At 45.0% G+C, this 25217-nt stretch overlaps 1 long non-coding RNA gene across 3 annotated transcripts in view; it reads right to left on the bottom strand.

Annotated features, from left to right (window-relative positions):
- Positions 1 to 1466: 1466 nt before the first annotated feature.
- LOC141580877 (uncharacterized) overlaps positions 1467 to 25217 on the bottom strand; it is a 64895-nt gene continuing 41144 nt past the window's right edge. For all 3 annotated transcript variants that reach the window (XR_012513310.1, XR_012513311.1, XR_012513312.1), the window contains exons 3-4: positions 13706 to 13771; positions 1467 to 10597 (exon numbers count right to left, since the gene is read on the bottom strand). This is a non-coding gene — a long non-coding RNA (uncharacterized LOC141580877). The remainder of the gene's footprint in view (positions 10598 to 13705; positions 13772 to 25217) is intronic.

Genomic DNA, 25217 nt, shown 5'->3' with positions numbered 1-25217 from the left:
TCTTTGCTGCACAGGCTGGATTGCAGTGGTGCAATCTCGGCTCACTGCAACCTCCACTTCCTGGGTTCAAGCAGTTCTCCTGCTTCAGCCTCCTGGGTAGTTGGGATTACAGGCACCCACCACTTCTGGCTCTGTGTGTATGTGTTTGTTTGTGTATGTGTGTTTAGTAGAGATGGGGTTTCACCATGTTGGCCAGGCTGGTCTCAAACTCTTGACATCAAGTGATCCACCCGCCTTGGCCTCCCAAAGTGCTGTGATTACAGGTGTAAAAAAACTTGTAAAGTAAGGAGGAGGCCAAGGTGGGAGGATGGCTTGAGCCCAGGAGTTTAAGACCAGCCTAAGCAACATGACAAAACCCTATTTCTACAAGAAACATAAAACTAGTCAGGCATGGTGGCACGTGCCTATAATCCCAGCTACTTGGAGATTGAGGTGAAAGAATCACCTGAGCCTAGGAGGTTGAGGCTGTAGTAGGCCATGATCAAGCCACTGTACTCCAGCTTTGGGCATTGGAGTGTGACCCTGTCTCAAAAAGAAAAAAAAAAAAAGGGAAAAAAGTAAGGAGACTGGTGATTTAAAAAGACCAGATTGTGTGCCTCAGTTGAGTTTCTGGGTTTGAGGCCTCTCTGGTGTTTGAGGCCTCACCTGGTGTAACACCCCCATTTTCACACATGAAAAATTGGGTCCCTGGGAACTTCTGTGGTTTGCTCAGAGGACACTCTGAGGGTGAGTGGCAGAGCCAAGACTGGAAGCTGAGTTTCTCCAGGCTCGCAGTCCCTGGCTCCTTGTGTTGAGACTTTGGGGAGGAGGAAGAAAGATGATAGCAAAATGCCAGGGTCAAAACTGCAGAGTCAAATGAGAGGCACAAACAGGGATACAAAGGTTTCTTGAATGACAGTGACTGACTCCTGGGTCTCCCCAGGGGGCCTCCCTGCCCAGGGCTTTCTCTGAGTGTGGCCAGTGCTCGGGAATTCTGAGGCCTTTCTGATGCTAAGACCCTGGATCTGGGAGACTAAGACATGCGGACTGGCAAATCCTTCCTGTGTCTTCTAGGTGTGCAGAGGTGTGTCAGGACACCTCCCAGCTGGCATCATAGAAGCTGGCAGCATCTTGACATGTGGGTCAGGGTTCTCTGGGTCATACTGTCATGCTTTGAACTCTTTTTTGTTGGAGAAACATTTTCTTATTCTTTCAAACCTAATCAATAGTATGGTATAGTCTTGTTTAAATGCTAGATGATCACATTGAAGAAACATCTAAAGGAGAAAAGAATTGCCCTTAGCCTCACAAACTTTACCCAATAACTGACTTCCTTTTTGCTTTTTCTTTTCTGGCCCTTGCCCATGTGCACACATAATTTTGCTTGGTTGTAATCAGAAGAAACAAACAATTTTGTATTAAAGCAATAAAGTTTTAATGATATATACGTATACAAAGCAAATGGCTAAAAAGCATTTGGCGTAAAACATAAAGCAAATGGCTATTTGATATATACATAAAACAAAGCAAATGGCTATTCTATATATACATATACAAAGCAAATGGCTAAAAAAATTTATGCAGGTTTATAGGGGAAAAATCCATTTTAAAGGGGAAAGTATGGACTAAATAGAACATCTTAGAGTAGTCCATTTGGGATGGTGCTTAGAAGGCTTTAATAACATTTCTTCTTTTTCTTTTTTATGTTGTTCCCTAACCAAGTCGTGGTGAAATAAATGTTGTATATGTTCAGCTTATATTTGTACCATTTGATTTTTAAAACAACCATGGTGCTTCATGAGAAAAAAAAAAATCACAGATCTTGGTGCTGGAAGGAATCTTAGAGACATTACTTCCACCCCAGTGAGAGGCCAATTGTCCATAGCATTTGGGATTACGTAAGCAAAGCCTAATTTTTGTATCCCTCTATCTTGCCATGCAAATTTAGTCAACTTCAATTAATATGTAAACAAATATGGATCTGTTATTTACTATGCATCTAATGCTGGGCATGACTGGGTTCACAACATGGTAGACCCTTTGCCCACAAGGTCCTTACAAACTCCTTGAAAAACGGAGGCAAAAGTACATTAAAAAGTATATTAAACTTTCAGTGAATTGAGCCTATGTATTATATATTTAATTGTCTGTTTTCTGTCTATAATCTCCTAATACTTTGACAAACATTTGCTTCTCCCAATTCTGGAGGCTGGGAAGTCCACGATCAAGGTGCCAGCAGATCCGGTGCCTGGTGAGGGTTTCTTCCTGGCTTGTAGACAGTCACCTTTTCTCTGTATCCTCACAGAGCAGAGGCAACAAGTGAGGTCTGGTTAGGTCATCTCTTTATAAGGACATCAGTCTCATTGTGGAGGTTCTACCTTAGGACCTCCTTCACACCCCATTACCTCCCAGAGGCCCCATCTTCAATCACCACAACATTGGAAATTAGGGCTTCAGCATGTGAATTTGAGAGGGAACATTCAGACCAAACCACCCTCCTGTATGCCTGCCCACTGTGGCTGACTGCCATTTTCTGTTGCAGTCATGCTGGGTCTGCATTCTAGCTGCTAGCTTTCTTGCTATCTCTCCAGTTCTAGACTTTAAGCAAACTGGCCTTTCTCATTGCTATACCTCCAATAGCATAAGGCAGATTATACTATGTGAGAAGAGGGGTGGTCTTTGTACCTCTTATAACTCTTCCACATGGACACACTAATGAGAAGGCTAATGGATACATGAATACTCTGGCTTCCTTAAAATGTAGGCACTGATGGCACCTGCCCCTATAATTGTGTATTCATCAGGATAATTTATAAAAAGCAATGTACTTTCCCTAGTTTTAACAGAAAGGGATTTACAATAAGGAATCAATCACGTGCATGGCTCATAGTATCAAAGACAGACTCTACAATGAGGGTACTAGTCTGTTCTCACACTGCTTATTAAAACATACCCGAGACTGGGTAATTTATAAAGGCAAGAGGTTTAATTGACTCACAGTTCGGCAGGGCTGGGAGGCCTCAAGAAACTTACAAACATGGTGGAAGGTGAAGGAAACACATCCTTCTTCACATGATGGCAGGAATGGGAAGCGCTAGTGAAGCTGGGGGGAAGCCCCTTATAAAACCATCAGATCTTGTGAGAACTTATTCTCATAAGAACAACATGCAGGTAACTGTCCCCATGATTAAATTACCTCCCCCCAGGTCCCTCCCATGACACGTGAGGATTATGGGAACTACAACTCAAGATGAAATTTGGGTGGGGACACAGCCGAACCGTATCACTAAGCTACCAGAAGCAACTTCCAAAGTCACAGCACAGAACTGTACCACCAAGTTTCCTGCCACAGTCAGGAAATTCCTGGTCAAATCAGGAAGCTACCACTGCAACCAGTGAAACCAAAGCCACACCACATTGCTGCAATTCAGTCCACTACCCTTCTCTGCTCCAAATTCAAGTCTCCCCCGAGTACAGCTGGTTGCTATTATCTCCATCACAGCCAGAGATGTAGCTGCAAGGGAGTTAGGGAGTGTCATTCGTAACTTCCCAGACTCTAGAATAACAGCACTCTAGAGGAACAGAGGTTGAAGTAAAGGCTAAGGGATCCCAGCCCCACTATCTTCCACATTGACAGAGAGGGAAATACGGTTTGGAAATTTCTCCCCTTCAAATCTCATGTCATGATTTGATTTCTACTGTTGGAGGTGGGGCCTCATGGGAGGTGTTTGGGTCATGGGGGCAGATGCTTCATGTACATCTTAGTGCCAGCCTCAGGGAATGAGTGAGTTCTCACTCTGTTAGATCACATGAGAGCCAGTTGTTCAACAGAGCATAACACGTCCCCCACCCCCCTCCTGCGCTCTCTCTCGCCATGTGACATGCTGGCTCCCTTTGCCTTCTGCCATGAGTAAAAGCTTCCCAAGGTCTTCACCAGAGGCCAAGCAGATGCCTGCAGCCTGCAGTACCATGATTCAAAAAAAACACCATTTTTCTTTATAAATCACCCAGCCTCTGGTATTCCTTTATAGTTGTGCAAAACAGACTAACACTGATGGAAATGCACCAGAATTAAGGAGTGGCCTTGTGTGCTCCCCGTCTATTCATTTTAGTTAGAGCAATTAATCATCTAGGTCAACAAACATTTATTGAACGTCTACTATCAGGAACTGTGCTGGGGGCTGAGAACATCAAGATGACTCCCACACTCGTGCTGCCTCTAAGGAGCTCACAGTTTAATGGGAAAAACAACTCGATGAACCAGTGGTTACAACACAGAGAAGGGTTTCTAGCAGAAATTTGCACAAAGCGCTCAGGGACCCCAGATGAAGCACACACTCTGGGTTCCTCTCCTCTGAGAGGATCAATCAAGTGTCTACTGCTTCTTTTGATGTCCCTGGTTTTCCCCAAGTGTTTTCTCTGAATGAACTCTGCTGTCAGAGTCAAGGCAATCAGAGTTATAGATCACTTGAAAGCTGGCTGAGCTGCCTCAGGTCTGTTTTGTTGTCATTGTTTTCACGAAGCACTGAAATGACTTTCCTCAAGCAAAACAGCTTTCATCACTGATTAATACAGTTTTTTTCATACATGCACTTACGTGTGTGTTTATTTAGTTCTGCTCACATCTGCGTGCAAGCATCACTTGCGTATATATCCAGACCATCCTTTGTGTACATCTGTCCCCATGAATGTTTGTGGGGTTACGTGTATTTGCGTGGGGCTGTCATTCCGCACGGGAGTGTCTGTGTGCATGATCTTTCAGCTAGCTCGTTGTTTGTAAAAAGGCGTGAATGTAGATGAAAGTTTGAAGAAGGCCAAATAAGAGTAAATAAATTCAAGGAGGCATCAACAAAGAGAGGAAAATATATGTGTGCAGGCACCATATGTAAGTGGTTCTCACAGTGAATGGTGAAGGTGGCCTTAAGAGCATCTTGTTTTCTTTCCAGAGCTATCTTAGAAGTTCCCTTCTATTATTTCCATGTAAAGGGACCCTTGAGTACAAGATTAGTCCCCAAACAGCACCCAACCCCCTGCTCATCTCCTCCCCTCTACACTGTGTGTTCCTGGCGAACAGAAATGGATCTTTTTCATCTCGGGAGCCACAGTGTACAATGTCCGCCACAAAAGTGGTGCTCAAGAAAGAAACCAGGAGGGAGACAGAGAGGGAGGGAGAAAACAAGGAAGCGGGGAGGGAGGCAGGGAGCGGGGGAGGGAAGGAGGGAGGGAGGGAGGGGTAGACAGAAGAGAGGAGGAAAGCAGCCCTATTCATCATGAGTAGACAATTAGCCCATGGTAATAGAACTAGGCTAACAAACTGCTGGACAAGATAGATGAGCAGTCACCCATGGGAGCAAAGGGTGACACCCCCTCCCCGACCCACCTCATATCTTGGTCCAAGTCAGTTGCTCCCCTGCCCATCTGTGGACTTCTGGCCCTCAAGGATGGAGGGAGGTCCTTGAGTTGACCTCCATGAAGTGCGTTTATGTACACAGATGCCCGGGCTGCAGTGGCATGGGTGAAGCTCAAGCTGTGGGCTGTGAGCCCAGGTCGCTTGTTGAGGTCCTGCTTCTCTGAATGACTTGGAGTAAATCACTTAAGCTCTCCGGGCCTCACCCGAAAGTGTCCTTATCCATTAAACAATATACTGCGTGAGCTCTAAGATTCCTTCTTGCCCCGGAATCCTGTGATACCCTGCAGTGCCGGCCAACTTCTGCCTCCCCTGCCATCCCGGGGCCTCTGGACTCTGTTTGTGACAAAGGCCTTGGGAATGCAACCCTTCCCCTCCAGCCACTGCCTCCTTCCTGGACAATTACCAGTTCTCGGTAGCCACACAGGCCTAATATTTGAGGAAAACAGCACTACCTTCTGACAAGCAGACAGGATCAAAACACAAGGGAACAGTCAAGTGCAGGGAAGCGCCAAATCTCAGGCCAGATGCAGAGGTCAGCATCAGAGGTTGCTCCAGCAAGACTTACACAATCTAATTAAATCCACCCAGTCCCAGGCCCAGTCCTTTCTCAGTCAGGCATGCTTGGGGCTGCACAGATGCCAGCAAATCCTCCCTCAGTTCCCTCGGCTACTCTGGAAGTCCTCTCCTCGACACCCCGTTTTCTCTTCTCTCTCCTACTTCTCCCAAAAAGTCCCCAGTTTCTCCACATCCTTTTTACTAAGAGAGCACGAGCATGAAGTCCTGTCTTCAGGGAGGCGAACAGACTTCTTGAATTTGTCCACTGCACGGACACATTAGCTGCCAGTGATTAAAGACAGCACAGAATCCACTCTCATCTTCAACTTTCCAGGGCACGGGAGAATAGAATAGAGGAGGCTGGCTGCTTCATCTGAGACTGGAAGGGAGAAGGTGGGTACAGACGAAGATATTTGCCCTGGGGAAGGGAGAGGGCAGGAAGTCAACTAATATTAATGTTCAAAGCACTTAGGAGGGTTCTGAGAAGGGTCCTGAGGATTAATGCAACCCATCCCTCTCCTAAAGGACTTTCCTGTCTAGTGAGGGAGCCTGGCACATGAGCTATAAATGGTAATTTGCATAAAGCATCCTGGAAAAAACTGCCTAATGCAGCATACTCAGGGAGTTCCAAGAACGGAATCATTGATTCTGTCTGGGGCAGAATTAAGATTGGCAGCCAGGAGGAAGTAGAGCTTGAAGACTTTTCGAGGTTTCTGTCTTACTGACTAGCAGTAATAATATCAGGCTACACCTTCGCTGCACCTTGCGGTTTACAAAGCGCCTTTGCGGCCTTCGTTCCATTTGATTCCATTTGTTTGCAGGTTTCCATGCACTTCCACAGCCATTGAGCCTGCTATGCGGCAGGGACGGCTACGGCTCCTAAGATCCAAAAGCATAGTCTTGACTCTCCAAGGTTTCAGATGGGAAGCAAACGAGCAATAACAACAAGGCAAAGTGTGAGTTCTGAAGGGAAGCATCAAGTTACTGTGGTGGCAAAAGGGAGCGTGGAGCCTAACCCAGGCTTGAGCGTGGAGAGAAAGGGACAGGGAGGAGGACGCCAGGAAGCCAGGCTGCAACGAGCCCTAGAAAGGCCTTATTTACAGAAGGCCTGCCTGTGGGATATAAAACACTCCCACATGTGATCGTTTGGGGGTCCTCAGTCAGCTTTCTAATCTCTGAATTCTTGGGCTTCTGCATTCTTAGGAAGTTTCTCAATGGTAAAGGTATCATTTAAAATTAAGTTGGGTCCCAATAAATAAGAGAGTGACCATCTAGTGACACTAGGGAGAGTAGAGAGAGGTTGAACTTGAGATTTTTATGAAAGAAGCAAAATTAGGAGGCTGTTGTCAATGATCAGAGGGTATATATTAGCCAAGGATACTTGTGATTACCAGAACATTCAACACGAACTGGCATGAGCAATAAAGGAAGCTGGTTTGCTCATGTAATGGGAAGAGTGCAGCAGTAAAGTGGGCTTCAGTCAGATGTGCTTCACGGAGATGGACCCTGGGCCCCCACTCTGTTTCTCTGTGATCCACTGGGTTCTGCCTCCCTCAGTGATGGTCTGTGTCCTCTTGCTGGGTTTCTTCATGGTAGTAAAAGGGACTGAGCTTGTCCCAACCTCATATGTGTGCACCACTTTCCTTTGAAACAAAGAAGAAATTTTCCATTCTCCAACCATCACACAAAAGTCATCCATTTACTGTTTGGACCAGTCAGAACCAATCTCAGGGCCACACAATGGATGATGTGGTCAACCTCTAAGCTAATTTATGGCAAGAGAGATAGAGCCATTTAAAGATGTGTTCAAGAGCCTTGGACTAATCAGGGTCCACCATGTGGGCTAGGGGTGCAGTGAATACCTGGGGATGCAGATGGGAAAGGAGTAATTCCACAAATTAAAATCTGGGTGCTGTGAGCAACAGGAGAGGGAAGGCATGGATAGTGGGGTAAGAAGCCAACCCTTTTCCATGCTAGAGGGTGAGGAAGGAGAAACTACGGACTCTGTGGCTCCAAGATTGTGGATGTTAAACAACCTTAACAAAGCCTGGAGATACAGACGAAGTAAGTTTGGTGGTAGGCAGAGAGGTGCAGGAGAAAAATTAATTTACTGTCGAATTTGAAGTGACTAAAAGACATGTAAGTAGAGATGTTTGATGATCAATTCTGGATCTTTCCAGGAACCCCACACCAGGGAAACCACCACTAAGTGATCCCACTGTTTATCCCAACACTGTGCTGAGTCTCTTTAGAGTTTTGCAAAACTCCACAGTTATTGATTAGCCATTAGTGATTCCCTCCGTCCCTGCATAAGTATTTCCTCTTCTTCAGTGCAACAGCCTCCAAATAACTGGAAATGGGGCTGAGCAGGTGCAGCTCAGAAGAAAAACATTCCTCTTAATGTGAAAAATTAATTTGTGGCTCTAATTGCTTCAAACTCCAAAGGAAAAAGGGAAAATCTCCATTCTCCCAGCATTCAAAATAGAACACAGGCTTTATCTGAATAAAGAAAATAATCTGTCAAGGGAAAAATAAGAACTTATGCTGCTTGAATGTCAATCTTACAACATTGTAAGGGAAAAGCAGGTTTAATTACAGTCAAATCTACATAGAATCATTGTTGAATGGTGTGCACAGGAGCCTAAAGGTCTAAGATTTCAGACTTGACAAGACACTTCAACAAAGGCTGGTAGAAACAGCCAAGTGTCACAGGGTGGGGTGCGGGGAGACTTGACTCTGGACTGGAGTTCTGTCGTATGGAATAGAGAAGACCAAAGCCAAAATGTTCTCAAGTTGCCTTTTGAATCTATAAAATCATCACAGAAAATTAAGGAGAGACTTTCCTTCCTGAAATAACTATTTTATTTTCTAGAACACAGCCTTAATGGTTGTCCTTTATCCCCGTGAGGAACACACAAAAGAAATGGCCTGGAATTTTCCAATTTACCCATGTCAAAAGGGAGGCAAAGAGAAAGGGCCCATCCGAAGTGATCCAGAAAACCAGTGGTGACTCTGAACTTGAGGAACTAGAGCAATATTGTGTTCCAGAAGCCAGGCCCCAGAGCCATAAACTAAAAATAAAAGGCAGTTGGTGCTCACTCCACAGAACGTAAGCCTATCCGTACCCATCTTTCCTATGCCCTCCCCTCCTGTTCCCCACAGAAGAGAATTTGCGGAGAAAAGTAACCCATGTCCCCTTATCAAAGCAATTCCTCTGCACCAGGGTCTGTAAACATTGGAGGGAGGATCTGGACAACTCGAAAGAATATATTTTTTACTAAGTTTGAAGGGAAGTAGTTCACGGGGCACCCGCAGGCCCACAGACAGATGCGAGTGCCCTCTGGTCCTGCACCCAGGCCACTCTGCCCGGGCAGTGCAAATGGCCTCTCCCCAGGTCCCATCACTAGCCTAATCATGACTAGCCAAACAGCCAGCCTGGAGAGCAGTGGCGTAATCTCGGCTCACTGCAACCTCCACCTCCCAGTTTCAAGCAATTCTCCTGCCTCAGCCTCCTGAGTAGCTGGGATTACAGGCACCCGTCATCACGCCCAGCTAATATTTTTATTTTTAGTAGAGACAGGGTTTCACCATCTTGGCCAGGCTGATCTTGAACTCCTGACCTCCTGATCCATCCACCTCGGCCTCCCAAAGTACTGGAACTACAAGTGTGAGTAATTTTTTGGCAGTGGCACCCTGCCGAAAAAACATGTTTCTATGCCTTCTCTCTTGTTTTCTTGTCCTTCTTCTATTCAGAGAAAATCCACTGGAGGAACTCAGTTCTTGGTACCATTTATGTCTCCCTACTCCTGTGTTAAATCTCCTGAGATCTTTAGGAGCATTGAGAAAGCACTGGAAAGACCAAAAAGAATAAGAGAACCTAGAAACATATCAAGGCAGTAAACTGCAGTGATTATCAACTCCGAAACAACAGCTGAGTCACATGTAGCGCATGCAGACAGGAGGACTCCATGCTAGGAATGTCTTCCCTTAGGATAATGTTCAGGGGCCAGAATGGTGGCTGCAGGAGTCAGAAGCTTCCAGCTGCTTCACAGATCAGTCTTTGGGAACCCCTAGAGAGGCTCCCTAACTCAAGCCAATATGAAGATAACAGAAACATTGGTCGCCAATCAATAACTGTGCGCCATAGAATGACAACTACACATGTTCATTATGCAGTTAATGTGGACATAATCCTACAAACAATAAGAAGTATGCATAGGCTTCTGATATTAACTTCCACTCTCCCGGCATTAAGGAGCTGGGGAAGCCCCTTAGGGGTCAGATGTGACGAGGAGTTGCCTTCGTCTCCTCCCGTAGGGACTCATTTTCTTCCCACGTTATCCAGCCTCTGCGATCTCTGTGTCCCAGGCTGTTCTTGTTCCATGCCAGTCTGTGCCAGAATGGTTACTTCCTGATATGTGTCATTATTATAAATTGCAGAAAATACCTGCCTCTTGGCCCTGGATTTTAGAAAGTGGCTGCGTCTGCTGTGGTTATAGAAGAGTGCCTACTTTCCTTCCAGTGCTCTCCGCCGAATGCCCCGTTGTCAATAATTCACCATTTCAGGGCTGGCTTTTTCTTCTACATGATGACTGTGGCTTTCTGTCTCTCTTGGAGTACCTCTGCCTGCAAGCTCTGTGTTCCCCAAAATTCCTAAAAGAAGATTGGGAACATATCAGCTTTCTTCTTTGGACAGGAATAGCAATTTGCAAACCCAAATGAAAATTGTTTCTCTTCCCCAACACAGCGAAAACATTGGTGGCTCGCCGCCTCTGACACATCTTGCCTGTCTGCAGCCCTAGGCTTGATTTTCTGACCCTTTTGCACCCTCTGTTGTGTTAGAACGCACTTGGCAAATATGCCCTGATCACAGTTCTTCTTGTGTCATGCCTGACTCTGGCATAACAGTGTAATTATATCGAAGACTCAATTGAAACCATGTAAGTTTCAAGGATACAAGATCCTAGGTAATCAATCATATTTTTGCTGTAACATACCTCTTACTTTCTAGAAGTTGGCAGAGGGTTGGTTACTGTAGGCAGAATCTATAATTAGCGATCAAATATATTTAGATGACAGAATCTATCCCAGTAGAATATTTTACCCCAGCTTCCTTGAGATCTAGATACAATATCTAGATATGAGGAACCTGACTACAATCCTATATGGAGTGTTTGGATCTTGGAGCTATGAAACGGCTTTGCTATCAAACTATATGTGATGGTCCTACATGCAAACTTGCAACAGTTGTCTCCATGAATCAGTAATTAGTATTTGTTCTCAGCTAAAACATTTTGAAATTTATTTCCAGGTAGAAACAACCAGTGTTCATTTCATTAGACAATTTTTGGATGAACAGATAAACAGAATGTGGTAGACACATACCGTGAAACATTATTCAACCTTAAAAAGGAAGGAAATTCTCAGCCATGCTATAACATGGAGGAACCTTAAGGACATGAAGTGAAATAAGCCAGTCACGGAAGGACAAATACTGTGTGATTCTACCTACATGAGATACTTAGAGTAGTCTAAGTATCTAAATGTATACATAGAGAAAGTAGGCCAGGCATAGTGGCTCAACATCTGTAATCCTAGCACTTTGGGAGGCTGAGGTGGGCAGATCGCTTGAGTTCAGGAGTTCAAGACCAGCCTGGGCAACATAGTAAAACCCCATCTCTACAAAAACACAAAAAAAAATTATCCAGGCATGGTGACACGTCCCTGTGGTCCCAGATACTGAGGCTGAGGTAGGAAGATTGCTTGAGCTTGGGAGGCAGAGGTTGCAATGAGCGGATATCCTGCCACTGCATTCCAGCCTGGGGGCCAGAGCAAGACCCCATCTCAAAACAAATTTTTTTTTTAAAGAAAGAAAGTAGAATGGTGGTTGCCAAGGGCTGGGCACAGTGGCTCACACCTGTAAATTCCAGCACTTTGGGAGGCCAAGACAGGTGGATCACATGAGGTCAGGAGTTCTAGACCAGCCTGGCCAACATGATGAAACCCCATCTCTACTAAAACATTTTAGAAATTAGCCAGGTGTGGTGGTGAATGCCTGTAATCCCAGCTACTCAGGAGGCTGAGGCAGGAGAATATCTTGAGTCTGGGAGGCAGAGATTGCAGTGAACCAAAATCATGCCACTAAACTCCAGCCTGGGTGACAGAACGAGACTCCATCTCAAAAAAAAAAAAGAATGGTGGGTTGTGGGGAAGGACGGAAAATGAGTTATTGTTAGAAAAGTTCTGGAGACGATGGGGTGATGGTCACACAACCACATGAATGTACTTGGTGCCACTGAACTGTATGCTTAGAAATGGTTAAAATGGTGGATTTTAAGTTATATTTTAAGTTATATTTAAGTATTTACCACGATTTTTTAAACATATGAAGAATTCATTTCCAAGTGAGGATTTTTAATATGTCCTACAATACCTGACTCTGTGATTGAAATGGTTTCCAAATGGCACAAATTAGTTCTCCTGTGATCTTAACAATATATACAGAATACCTAGAATCTCACACACATGAGAATATGGTGGCATCCAACTGCAGAGATTTCAAAGTCCAGAGCAACAAATCACTCAGGCCTTTTTCTTGGTTTTCTGGACAACCCGCCTAAAAGGCTGTTCTGTTCTTCAAAATCCAAAAAGGCATGTCTTGTAGTTCAAATGCTGTTCATACATAATTTCTAATCCTGGCCAGTTCAAGATTAGCCTGGCCAAAATGGTGAAACCCTGTCTCTACTAAAAGTACAAAAATTAGCTGGGTGTGGTGGTGGGCAACCGTAATCCCAGTTACTCGGAGGGCTGAGGCAGAAGAATCACTCAATCCCAGGAGGCGGAGGTTGCAGTGAGCCGAGGTCACACCATTGCACTCCAGCCTAGGCAACAGTGCAAGACTGCTTCTCAAAAAAAAAAAAAATAGAAAGAAAAAAAAGAAAGCAAAGAGTCTCTGAAACAATGCTTCTCATCTTAGCTACTCACCTGACTGGGTAATACCATCACATTGCCACTATAAAATGAAAATAGGTCATAAATGAAATCCTAATGAAAATAAGTCCTTCTACTCACAGGGGAAGTAGATAGGCTAAAAAGGCAAATGCATGGCAAATCATTCTCCACGACAAATCACAATGAACACTCTGCTTTGCATTGTTGCTGCAGCTAATGACCCCAGAAATGGTGGTGTTCACCACTGCACCTCCCCGGCCTCCTCCACCTGGGGCCCCCTCACCCTGTCTGCAGCTATCCTGCCTGGACATGCCCTGCCCACTGAACTAAACTGAAGGAAGGAAATGTGTATCATCAGGAACCCATTACTCGAAGATACAAAATATATATATACATATATTTCCATTTTTTTAACTTTTAAATTCAGGGGTACATGTGCAGGTTTGTTACACAGGTAAACTTGTGTTACGGGGGTTCACTGTACAGATGATTTTGCCACCCAGGCATTAAGCCCGGTACTCATTAGTTGTTTTTCCTGATCCTCTCCCTCCTCCCTCCTTCCTCCCTCCTCCCTTCCTCCTCCCTCCTCCCTTCCTCCTCCCTCCCCCCTTCCTCCTCCCTCCTCCCTCCTTCCTCCCTCCTCCCTCCTCCCTCCTTCCTCCCTCCCTCCTCCCTCTTCCCTCCTCCCCCCTCCTCCCTCCTTCCTTCCTCCCTCCCCTCCCTCCTCCCTCCTTCCTCCCTCCTATAGGCCCCGGTGTGTGTTGTTTCTATTTTCGCTTTCAAAGAGAGATTCAAAAGGCCTCACATTACCTGTTCTATGATAACTGTTGACAATGTCAGCTTCAAATAAGGTAAATATTCCTCACCACATAGAAGCTGAAATGAAAATAAGTCATAAATGAAATCCTAATGAAAATAAGTTCTTTTCTTTCTTCAGGAACTTTGCAGATGACTCTGCATTTGATTCCTTTTCTCATGTCTGACTCTGTTTGTGGGAGTGTTATGTGGCACAAAAAAAAAAAAAGTAAAAAAAAAAAAAAAAAACAAGGGAAGATGGGCTTTAAAGCCAGAGAGAGAGATCCCATTCCTGGCCCTCTCGTGTGCCAACCACTCAGCTCTGTCTCTCTGGAGGCTCCCAGCTATCTATCTGGAGATGATAACACAGGCATCCATGCTGCAAGATTGTAGCAAGGATTAGAAATTATGTATGAACAGCATTTGAAGCAGTGTGCAATAAATTACGCCAGTGATCATGATGTCTGCATCACAAACACATGTCGGCATATGTCACACACCAATCAGTACATTCACACTGCTCAGTGCAACCACACCTCCCCCACCATTCCCCAGGTAAAGGTGTTCTGCTCAGAGTTCTGGGAAATAGCACACCCAAGGTGGCCCAGACTCTTTCTCCTTAAACTATTGCCTATTTTATCAGTGTGGAAAAGTGGGCAAATAGCACAGTCACAGTAAGAGTCTCCTCATCATAAATGTTGCATCAGGCCAGGCAAGGTGGCTCAAACCTGTAATCCCAGCACTTTGGGAGACGAGACAAGTGAATCGCTTGAGCTCAGAAGTTCAAGACCAGCCTGGGCAACGTGGTAAAACCCCGCCTCTACTAAAAATACAAAAAATTAGCTGGGTGTGGTGGTGCGTGCATGTAGCCCCTGCTATTCAGGAGGCTGGGGTGGGAGAATAGCTGGATGGGAGGCTGAGATTGCAGCGAACTGAGATTACACCAGTGTGCTCCAGTCTGTGCAACAGAGACCCTGTCTCAAAACATAAAAAAATAAAGTAAATGGATGCTGCATCAGGCCTCAATGCTCAAGACCTAAATCTGACTTATATCTGTTTTGGCCAAATTCCATGCTGACCCTCTAGAGACGGCGCCCAAGCCACAGGACTGCTTGGTATTTTCTCCTCACAGCCATGGTTCCTTGCTAATGTGGTTCTCTTTCTTTTCCCCATCTCCCACTATTGTTCTCTTTCCTTTCATATAGACTATATTACCAGAAATATGAACATTAAAGATTAAGTACAGAGTTCAGCCTGTAATCTCAGCACTTTGGAGGCCAAGGCGGGTGGATCACTTGAGGTCAGGAGTTTTAGATGAGCCTGGCCAACATGGAAAAACCCCATCTCTACTAGAAATACAAAAGTTAGCCGGACATGGTGGTGCATGCCTTCGGTCCCAGCTACTCGGGAGGCTGAGGCATGAGAATTGCTTAAACCCAGGAGGCAGAGGTTGCAGTGAGCGAGATTATTCCCTTGCACTCCAGCCTGGGTGACAGAGTGAGACTCCACTAAAAAAAAAAAAAAAAAAAAAAAAAAGTCATTCTTTATCATAGGAAATTACTATATATATTCAGAGAATAACAAATACAGCATGTCGTACCTTCCAGAACTTGGTATCCCCATCCTTTAGCATTGGTGCTACCACCAAGGGACGTGAATGCATGCTGAGCACAGACACTTAAGTCAACTCATCTTTCTGCCTCACCTTGCCCTGTCTCAGGGAGCCTTCTCTCAGAGTCCTTGCTGAGGACAAGTGACCTCATCCCTTCAACCACAACTGGTTGGATCAAGGATGACTACCTGATACAAGCTGGGCCAATCAGATTCTCTCTTCTAAGAAGTGATCTTTGAAATACAGGAGTTCTAGCTAGCTTCCTGAGAATACTTAAGCTGGAAACTGATCGAGATTGGGAAGACTACATCAGGTCCACATGGAAGTAGAACTGAGAAATGGAGTCTGTAGAAAGGAAAAATAAATCAGATACCCAGAGAGAAACAGATGAGAATATGCATAGGTCGGGGGAGCGGGGACGGAGGGAGGGGAAAGAAAGCCTTCCTGTCTGAAGGCTTTCTAATTGCTGGTTCCAGCCATTCCTAAGACCCAGGAATGTATTTTTTCCTTGAGTTCTTTGAGAGACACTTGTATCCTTCTGATGGCTTTCTCTTTTTTTTTTTTTTTTCTTTTTCTTTTTTTTTTTTTTTTGAGCAGGAGTCATACCCTGTCACCCAAGCTGGAGTGCAGTGGCACAATCTCAACTCACCGCAACCTCCACCTACTGTCTCAGCCTCCCCAGTAGCTGGGTTTACAGGCACCTGACACCACGCCCAGCTAATTTTTGTATTTTTAGTAGAGATGGGGTTTCACCATGTTGGCCAGGTTGATCTCAAACTCCTGACTTCAGGCAATCCATCCACCCTGTCCTCCCAAAGTGCTAGGATTACAGGCGTGAGCCACCATGCCCGGCCTTCTCTTTTCACGGAGACTAACTTGAATGGATTTTGTTCCTTGAAAGCAAAAAGTCTCTGAAACAATGCTTCTCGTCTTAGCTGCTCACCCAATTGGGTGATACCATCACCACTGCCATCAGCAATCACAGCGGAACCCATTTCCCTTGAACGCAGGTAGTTAGGAGCCAGCACCCCTTGGACAGCAGAGCCAAATGCCGAAAGCACATCATACTAGCTTGTAGTAGCGTTTGCTAGCGAAATGACGTGCTGGCAAATGTCTAACAACCAGCTCACCTGGAGAAAAAACTCTCAGTTTGAAACATTTGCCAATTTCCATGGTGTAACTAGCCCCACCGTTGCCACTCCTGATGTTCTATTGCTGAACAACAGACTTTGGAAAAGATACTCACAATGGACTCTTAGAAGTCAGGACAAGCCTACATTTTCTGATTTATAAATACTTCCTGGCTCCCTTTTATGACTTAGCTCTTGTCATCTCACTCTTGGGTTAATGGTTTAGAGTATTATTAGCTCTATGTCTTTTATTCTGAACCAGTTTAAATCTGTTTTGGAGAAGGCATAGTAAAATCATTTTTAAAATACAGCCTCATTCTTCTCTGAGAACCATAGTTTTATGCCCTCTCAAACACTAAGAAAATAATAATAACAATACTGAACACTCATATAGCAATTCACAGTGTCTAAATTAACTCCATGGCATGCTATGGTGGCAAGAACATACGCTTTGCCGTCACACTGACCTGCTTTGAATCCCTGCGTAAAGGATGCAGTTAGATTTCCTTTCACATGTAATGGCTCATTTGTTCCAAGTTTTCACCCAGCCTCAGTGTTGGTCTTGAGCATGACAGCCAAAATCAGAAAACACTCCCAAACAAAGGCCGCAACTTTCTCAAGAGATCAGTTGCTCCTTTTGGAAAGGCAGAGCTGACTCTTTAGCTGAGGCTGGAGGCAGAGCATACCTGGGTCCAGCTTTGAGAAACCTTGCACGCTCCATTTCAGAGACCAGAAAGAAAGCTGGACCCAAAATGCTGCACTCCTTATGTTCTCTTTGAGCTGAGATTTTGTCCTCTGGTTCTGCTTGTAAGACACAAATGAGACAAGAATTCCCTGGGAATCATCTCCCTCTGTAGACTGCCAAAGGTACCCAACACCCTACCAACTGCAGAGGAAGAAATGCCCTTTGCTGGTGTGCCATGTGGGTGTCTTGATGGTTCTGTTAGATTTCAGTTTCAGCTCAAACCATTTCCAGTTTTACCTTTCCAGTGATTTGATAACAAACCCTGGAGCATGAAGCAACTTAACCAATCATCCCTTTGAGTCTCCTCACTCTTGACTATCCCCTACCCCTGGTTTGTAAGAAACCCAAATGTCCCAGACCCCATTCGTCTTTGAGTCTTTGAGAACCAAGGAGGTAACTTTCCCATGAGTAAATGGCTCCCCAAACCCTGCCTGGAGAGCTTTCAAGTCAAGACAAAGACTTTATCTCAGACCTCCTTCAGTAGGGTCTTGTGTTTTGGACAACAGTTTTCAAAATCCTTAGCAACACATTTCTTATGTGGAATCTCACATCAAAGTCCTGAAAGAGATTTTTTAAAAGTAGAGCTGTTCCTTTATGGCCTTTTAAGTCTTTTTATTTTTCAGATCTCATTAAATTAGAAATTGGAACTGGTTGAATTGCAGCGAGGGCCCCAAAAGACTCCTGCAGACCTGAGCCCTGGTCCCTGGCTTATTGAAAAGGACTTGACACATGGCGGGGAAACCCTAGGGCTCCTCGGGCTCAGTTTGAAAACCACTGCACTAGGAAGTTCTTTCTCTGCCTGTGTGTAGAATTAGGAGCATCCAAAGTGGGTTGACAGCTGGAGGCACGGAAACCACTTAGGAAATCAACTACAGTTGATCCAGTGAATGCTAAAAAGACTCAAACTACCTACAGGTCTTTTTAGGGGGAGACATTTCAGAGACAGAGTAACTAGGACTGGGCACTGATTTGGACGTGAGAGCCGTAAGAGATGACAAAGATGCCTCTGATTTTTCAAGCTTGTGTGACTGCGAAAATTATGGTAGCAACTCAGGAGAAATGGCACTCAGAAAGAGAAGGAAATAATCCATTTGGTTTGGGGCATGCCATATGTTTTGTCTGGACTGGTTTAGCTTCTCTTTTTTAAACATCCTGGGAGCCCTTCTATCCTAGATTAAGAAGGTGACCTGTCCACAAGGTCCCACAGGAAACCAGGAGGGGACCCATCATGCTTCCTGGGCAGACACGCATAAGACACAAAGTACAAAAATATATGCCAGTTGCAAGGGAATAGGACTCCAGGCTATGAGTCTATTTACCCCAAAGGCATGGCCAAATGGTCAAGATCAAACTTCTAAATAAAAATGTGTTCTCTCTCCAGGCTCAGCCCTTCTGAGGACATGGGCTGGCAGCGTTGCTCTCAGCCGGAATGCTGTCAGATCAGATAGTTGACGAATGTTTGCTCAGGGCCTGCTGTGTTGGGGTTAGCCTAGAGAGGTGAGATTACTGGCTGTCCTCAGGATTCAACCAGCCTAAGCACACAGATGGGGTCGCCCAGACCACTGCTTATTCTCCGGAGTGAGTTCGTTCATTTATCTCAGAGTGATCCACAAATAGTGACTTCATGCAGTTATGATCAGGGACTCTCTGTGCTCTGTGACCCAGGCTGGATGCACTTGGCTGTCACAGTTAGAAAGCTGTCACAGAAAGATCTTCCAGTGCCAATCTCCTTTCTCCCTCTGCCACTGGATCACCAGAGAAGGCAGATGGTGCCCTGCAAACACATCCAGAAACAAGGCAAATGTGACTCATGTTGATAATGGAAATCCAGCACTGGGCACACTGTCGCATGAGACTAACCGTTGCAATGAGATCCCTCAGGGAGGAGGGAGAGGCAGACTTCAGGTCAACTTAAGGAAGATCATCCTTGATGGTTAAGAGCACAGTGTGCAGAGTCAATCTGCCTGAATTTGAGTTCTTCCTTTCTCCACCAGTTACCAGCTGTGAACCCTCTCTGTGCCTTAGTTTCTATGTCTTTTAAAAGGGAATAATGATTAATACCTCCTAAGCTGGATGTAAGCATAAAGAGAGATAAGCCACGTAGAGATTTCGGCACAGTGGTGGCCACATACCCAATACGTGGTGATCATTCTTAAGTTCCATTCCGCATAGGAGTGGGTTGCACCAGGTGTAGGAGGTGCCCTATCATGTGGTTTTTCCACTCTGCATTTGGACACCTTTGTCAATAAATGATGCAGAGAGATTTCAGCGTGGGTGGGGAGCTGACTCTCTTTTGCTTACTCTGAAGTCACTTTCACAGCTGAGACTGAAATATGGAGTCCAGATACATCCTTTCTTCGTGGGCGCCTGCATCACCCTATGTTCACGCTGCCAGCATTCACAGGACACCTACTCTGCCCAAAGCATTGTGCACTGTGTCAACAGTAGGGGAATTTTAACCCCAAAGACCAAGCAAGCTTGTATACAGCCAGCCACTGTGGCCATGGCTCTAAAGACCCCAGGAGAAGGACACAGACCAGGCTACGTGCAGTGGTCAAACTAGGACTTGTTTTCTATTTCTGTCTTTGGGATTATCTAAGGGATTGGCAGGTCTGTAAATCGCTCCAAGCTGCTTGACCACGCAGACATCAGACCTGCCACCAAAAACACCCTGCCACCAAAAACATCCTGCCAAGCATGAGGCTGTTTATCAAAACAAGGTCTTCAAAAATCTTTTCTCTCAATTTGCACTCTATTTCCTAATCAAGAAATAGACAATCCCAGGAGGAAATCAGCTTGCATTTCTCTTCTTCTCTCTGTCTCTCAGCCTCTGTCTCACTCTGCCTCCTTCTCTCCCTCCTTTCTTTCCCTCTCTCCCCGCCCCCTCTTGCTTTTATCATTTTAAGCTGTATGCATGCCATTCTTCAGGGGATTAAAGTCAAATTTAGTCTTCTGCAATAGTTATTACCTAACCCTTGGCTTATGAGATGCATTTGCCTGCATTTGTAATGCATCAATAACTTCCACTCTCCTCCACTTGTAAACAATGCATTATATTAAATAGCCTGTGTCCAGCCTTGTATTGAAACAGACAATAAATTAGGACTTCCAGTTCTTGGTTTTTACTGATTCCTAAACCTGCCAGTTACATGCCTGTCTGCCCCACTGAACATTCTCTCTAAAGCTGAGAATGCACAAAGCCCTTGTTCACCGTTCCTCCTGTCTCCATCACTGCTGCCGGCTGTCAGTTTCACACCACCAAGCAGATTGTAATTGGCAGGATGAGGTGCAGAAATAGGGAATGGTTTGAATACGTGGTTCTCACTATACACACATGCACACACACACACAAAATCCAAAATTTCTCCTCTCTCTCTCTCTCTCTCTCTCTCTCTCACACACACACACACACACACACACACACACACACACACACTCTTACTTTTCTGGCTTACAACGTTCTGCAAATTTAGGGACTTGATTTGTGAAGCTTCTAATCAGAATCCACAAGGGCTGCCCTCATTTTCTAGCCCATGGATTGGAAGCAAGCAGAGAAAGGAAACACAATGCAATCAACACCCAGTCCCGATCTAATGCAGCCAGGCCTTCCCGGTCCTGGATGGATGTTGTTTTGAAAATGTGCCCTGCTGGGAGCCAGCCCTTATGTTTTGTCAGGAGGCTTCCCTGGGATCTAAAATCCGCAAGCTTCTCAAGAAACATAATCTCCTGTCCAGCCTTGAGTGAGGTCCTGGGGCAAAGAGCAAAAAATCTGGAAAGAGGAATCTAGCTCAAAGAATCTTGCATCTTTTATATAGATCTTTACCTTCAGAGCAATAAGAGCTTGTCATCAATCTTTCCATAAGGTGTATCCCAACATCTACCAATCTTCTGCAAACTCAAACCTAGATGAATTGAATCATTTAAACCAGGGTTTCTCATTCTGGGCATTAGTGGTGTTTTAAACCAGATAATTTAATTCTTTGTCACAGGGGGCTGTCCTGTGCATGGTGGGATGTTTAGCAGCATCCCTGGCCTCTATTTACTTAGATACCAGTAGTACCACCCCCAGGGAGTGTGACGATCAAAAATATCTCCAGATATTGCCAACTGGTCCCTGCGGTGCAGAATCGCCCTGGTTGAGAACCGCAGTAACCATTATATTTAGTCTTGATGTCTGCCCATCACAACAGGATTTCAGACCTAATAAGGCCCAGAGGGTTCCTCTAGTCCTGTGGTTCTCAGAATGTAGTCCCTGGACCAGCAGCATCAGCGTCACCTAGGAACTTATTGGAAATGCATCGAGCCCCACCCTAGACACACAGAGTAAGAAATTCCAGAGAGGGAGCCCAACAGTCGGTGTTTTAATGAGCATCCTAGGTAATTCCCATGCAAGCTAAAGTTCAAGAACTGCTTCACTCCTCATTATTACAAATAGAAAAATCAAGATCCGGAGAGGTAAAGAGACGTCCCCAAAGTCACAGAGCTGCCTTTTTTTCTTTTTTAAATGCTGAGTCCTGCTCTGTTACCCAGTGACATGATCTCAGCTCACTGCAATCTCGGCCTCCTCAGTAACTGGGATTTCAGGCACATGCCACCACGCCCAGCTAATTTATTTATATATATATATATATATATATATATTTTTAGTAGAGACAAGGTTTCACCGTATTGGTCGGGCTGCTCTTGAACTCCTGACCTCAAGCGAACACCCGTCTCAGCCTCCCAAAGGGCTGGGCTTACAGATGTGAACCACCATGCTCAGCCTCCCAAAGGCACAGAGCTACTTTGAGAGGCAGCCCATCTACCACCTGAACCAAAGCACTCACCACTAAATCACTCTCCTGTGCACCAGCCTGGGCCATTTCCCTGTCTCAGGCTTCAGCCCTTTTGCCACGTTTCTGAATTACACCATTGTTGATGCTTGTTTCCTGATCTTTTACCCTTTGTGAGATACTGCCCACTAACAAGGCTGAGACTGAGTTTACAATCACTGTTTATATTTTCTTCCTGCTAGCAGCGGAGCGAGTGCCCGGCAGTGCGTATGGCAGTGAACACAGGTGTGCGTGGCTGTTTTGTGGGTGATATCTGTTCGTGTCTCTATGTGTGTGCCTCTGCCGCTGGGGCTACATGCATGCATCTAAGCATGTGCGTGCATGTATTAGTTTTCTTGGGCTGCCATAACGACGTGCCACAGACTTGGTGGCTTAAACAACAGAAATGTATTGTCTCACAGTTCTGGAGGCTGGAGGTCTGAAGGTAAAGGATTGCGAAGCTTGGTTTCTTCCGAAGCCCTCTTGTTGATGCCCCTGGCATCTCTTCCTCTTCCCATAAGGTCACAGTCACATTGGAAGGGTCCACCCCAATGGTCTCATTTTAACTTAATCACCTCTTTAAAGCCCTTATCACCAAATACAGTCACAGTCCTGGGTGCTGGGAATTCAACATACAAATTCTAGGAGGACACAGTTGATCCCATAGCAGTGCACAGAAAGGGGACATGAAAGGCAGAGGCCACTGTCACTGAGCGGCCAAGCTCCCCTCTCTGGCCCACATCCCCAAATGCAGGATTAGTAACCTGTGACCACTGCTGGCAGCCTGTCCCTTAATTTGAGAGCCAGTGGCAGGCATGAATCTTGTAAGGCAGATTTCAGGCAGGCAGAAACTGACATGTTCCTTCTTTCAGATCAAATGACTATAAAAGACATCTCTTGGGGCTCCCTGGCAAACATACATGTTAATCCAGGGTCAGCAGATGGACTATTTTTGACTAACATTCAAGCAGACTTTGTGATTTTTTTTTTTTTTTACCTCCTACAGTTGTCAGAATTAAAAATAGTAATTTTCACATCAGGTGGGCAGAGCCTCTGACCCCTAGTCTTGTTTGAATATTACTAGTTTAAAAACGCACAGTAAAATAAATAGAATTTCTAATTCAGAAGCAGCTCTGAACTACCGGCTGATTTCTGTCCTGATTTGAGTCCAATGTGGATGCATTTGGGTCACCACAGAAATTGTGTATTTAGAAGGCATAATGACCCAGGCTGCAAATGTACAATGGAGCTTGGGTAAGAACCCTGGAGTCCTGACTTCAACCCACAGGGTTATGTTCAGCCAGGTTTTATCTATTTGAAATGGCACAACAGGATCTTCCTTGACAGATGCCTTGGGGTCAGGGCAGACCACTCCTCAGCCTCAGGTTCTGGGAGCAACTTTGAAAGCTAGGACACAGGCAGTAGGAGATCACCAGGCCATCCTTCCTCACCCAGCACTTGAGGTTTCTGTGAACTCCTAGAAATGGGAGGACTTCAGTACCCGATAAGGATTAGTCCACAGATATGTGGGGAGAGGGGAATATACAGCCCCAGGTCAAACAGGTCAGACCAGGAAAACTAAATAGCAGATTGGAACACATGAAATTGCCTTTTTAAAAGTCAAGATGGCCGGGTGCAGTGGTTCACGCCTGTAATCTCAGCACTTTGGCAGGCCGAGGCGGGAGGATTATCTGAGGAGAGGAGTTCGAGACCAGCCTGACCAACATGGTAAGACCCCATCTCTACTAAAAATACAAAAATTAGATGTGGTGACATGTGCCTCTAATCTCAGCTACTTGGGAGGCTGAGGCAGGAGAATTGCTTGAACCCAGGAGGTAGAGGTTGCAGTGAGCCAAGATCATGCCATTGCACTCCAGCCTGAGCAACACAATGAGTCTCCGTCTCAAATAATAATAATAATAAATAAAATAATAAAGTCAAAATGAGTAGAATGTTGGCAAGTTCATGTGGTCCAACTCATAACATACATGGGTCTCCCTACAGCTGTCTTAGGAGCCCTCCAATGCCCCCTATACTTAGAGGACTCAAGGCATTGCTAGAGAGCGGAGAGGACGTAGGAGACAGCTTCAAAGAACCTGCAAGCTAATTCAAGACTCAGAAAATCAGACCAGGCACTGTGGCGCACACCTGTAATCGCAACATTTTAGGAGGCCAACGCAAGAGGATCACTTGAAGCCAGGAGTTTGAGACCAGCCTAGGCAAAATACTAAGACCCTGTCTCTATAACAAATAAAAAAAATCTCCAGGCGTGGTGGCGCACACCTGTAGTGCCAGCTAGCTGGGAGGCTGAGGCAGGAGGAACACTTGGAGGAGTTCGAGGCTGCAGTGAACTATAATCGCACCACCACACTCCAGTCTGGGTGACAGAGTAAGACCCTGTCTCTTAAAAAGAAAAAAAAAAAAAAGATTCAGAAAATTAGAAGTTTGTTCTTGTGTTATTCTTCTGTCAGAAAAATCAGAACTTAGATATACAGTTCTCCAGTCTTTACACAGAAGGTTCCTTAACACCAGAAATAAGTGTATCTGTGAGCTGGTGGATGTCCACAAGCTGTTTGCTACCAGTTCGTGACAAGTATAGAAATTGAAAATAATCATTGAAAAACACAACAATTTGACATCATAATTTTATTTCTGTTGACTCTAACAGTAAAAAAAAATAGAGTTTGAGTTCTGTATATCTGGGTTATTTCACTTTTCTTCTTCTTTTTTTTTTTTTTTTTTAAGATGGATTCTTCACTCTTGTCACCCAGGCTGGAGTGCAGTGGCGCCATCTTGGCTCACTGCAACCTCTGCCTCCCGGGTTTAAGCAATTTTCGTGATTTAGCCTCCCGGGTAGTTGGGATTACAGGCATACGCCACGATGACCAACTAATTTTTTGTATTTTTAGTAGAGACAGGATTTCACCATGTTGGCCAGGCAGGTCTCGAACTTCCGACTGACCTTAAGTATCACCTTGGCCTCCCAAAGTGCTGGGATTATAGTCATAAGCAACCCTGCCCTATACCTATTTCACTTTCTAATTATTCAATGTTACCGTATTTTAAAAATTATCAGTCCACAGAGGATTGGAAATATTTTTAAAGACCTTTCACCATAGATATTTGAGAAGTACTAATCTGCAGGAAGGTAGATATCAGCTTAATATAAATAACAAGAAACTATTGTCATGATGTTTATTACGTACATGTCCCATTATAAAGTCTTGCA

This window comes from Saimiri boliviensis, chromosome 13 (genome assembly GCF_048565385.1).
Source record: "Saimiri boliviensis isolate mSaiBol1 chromosome 13, mSaiBol1.pri, whole genome shotgun sequence".
In the NCBI taxonomy this organism is placed as follows: Eukaryota; Metazoa; Chordata; class Mammalia; order Primates; family Cebidae; genus Saimiri; species Saimiri boliviensis.
This window is presented reverse-complemented; position numbering and strand designations above follow the sequence as displayed.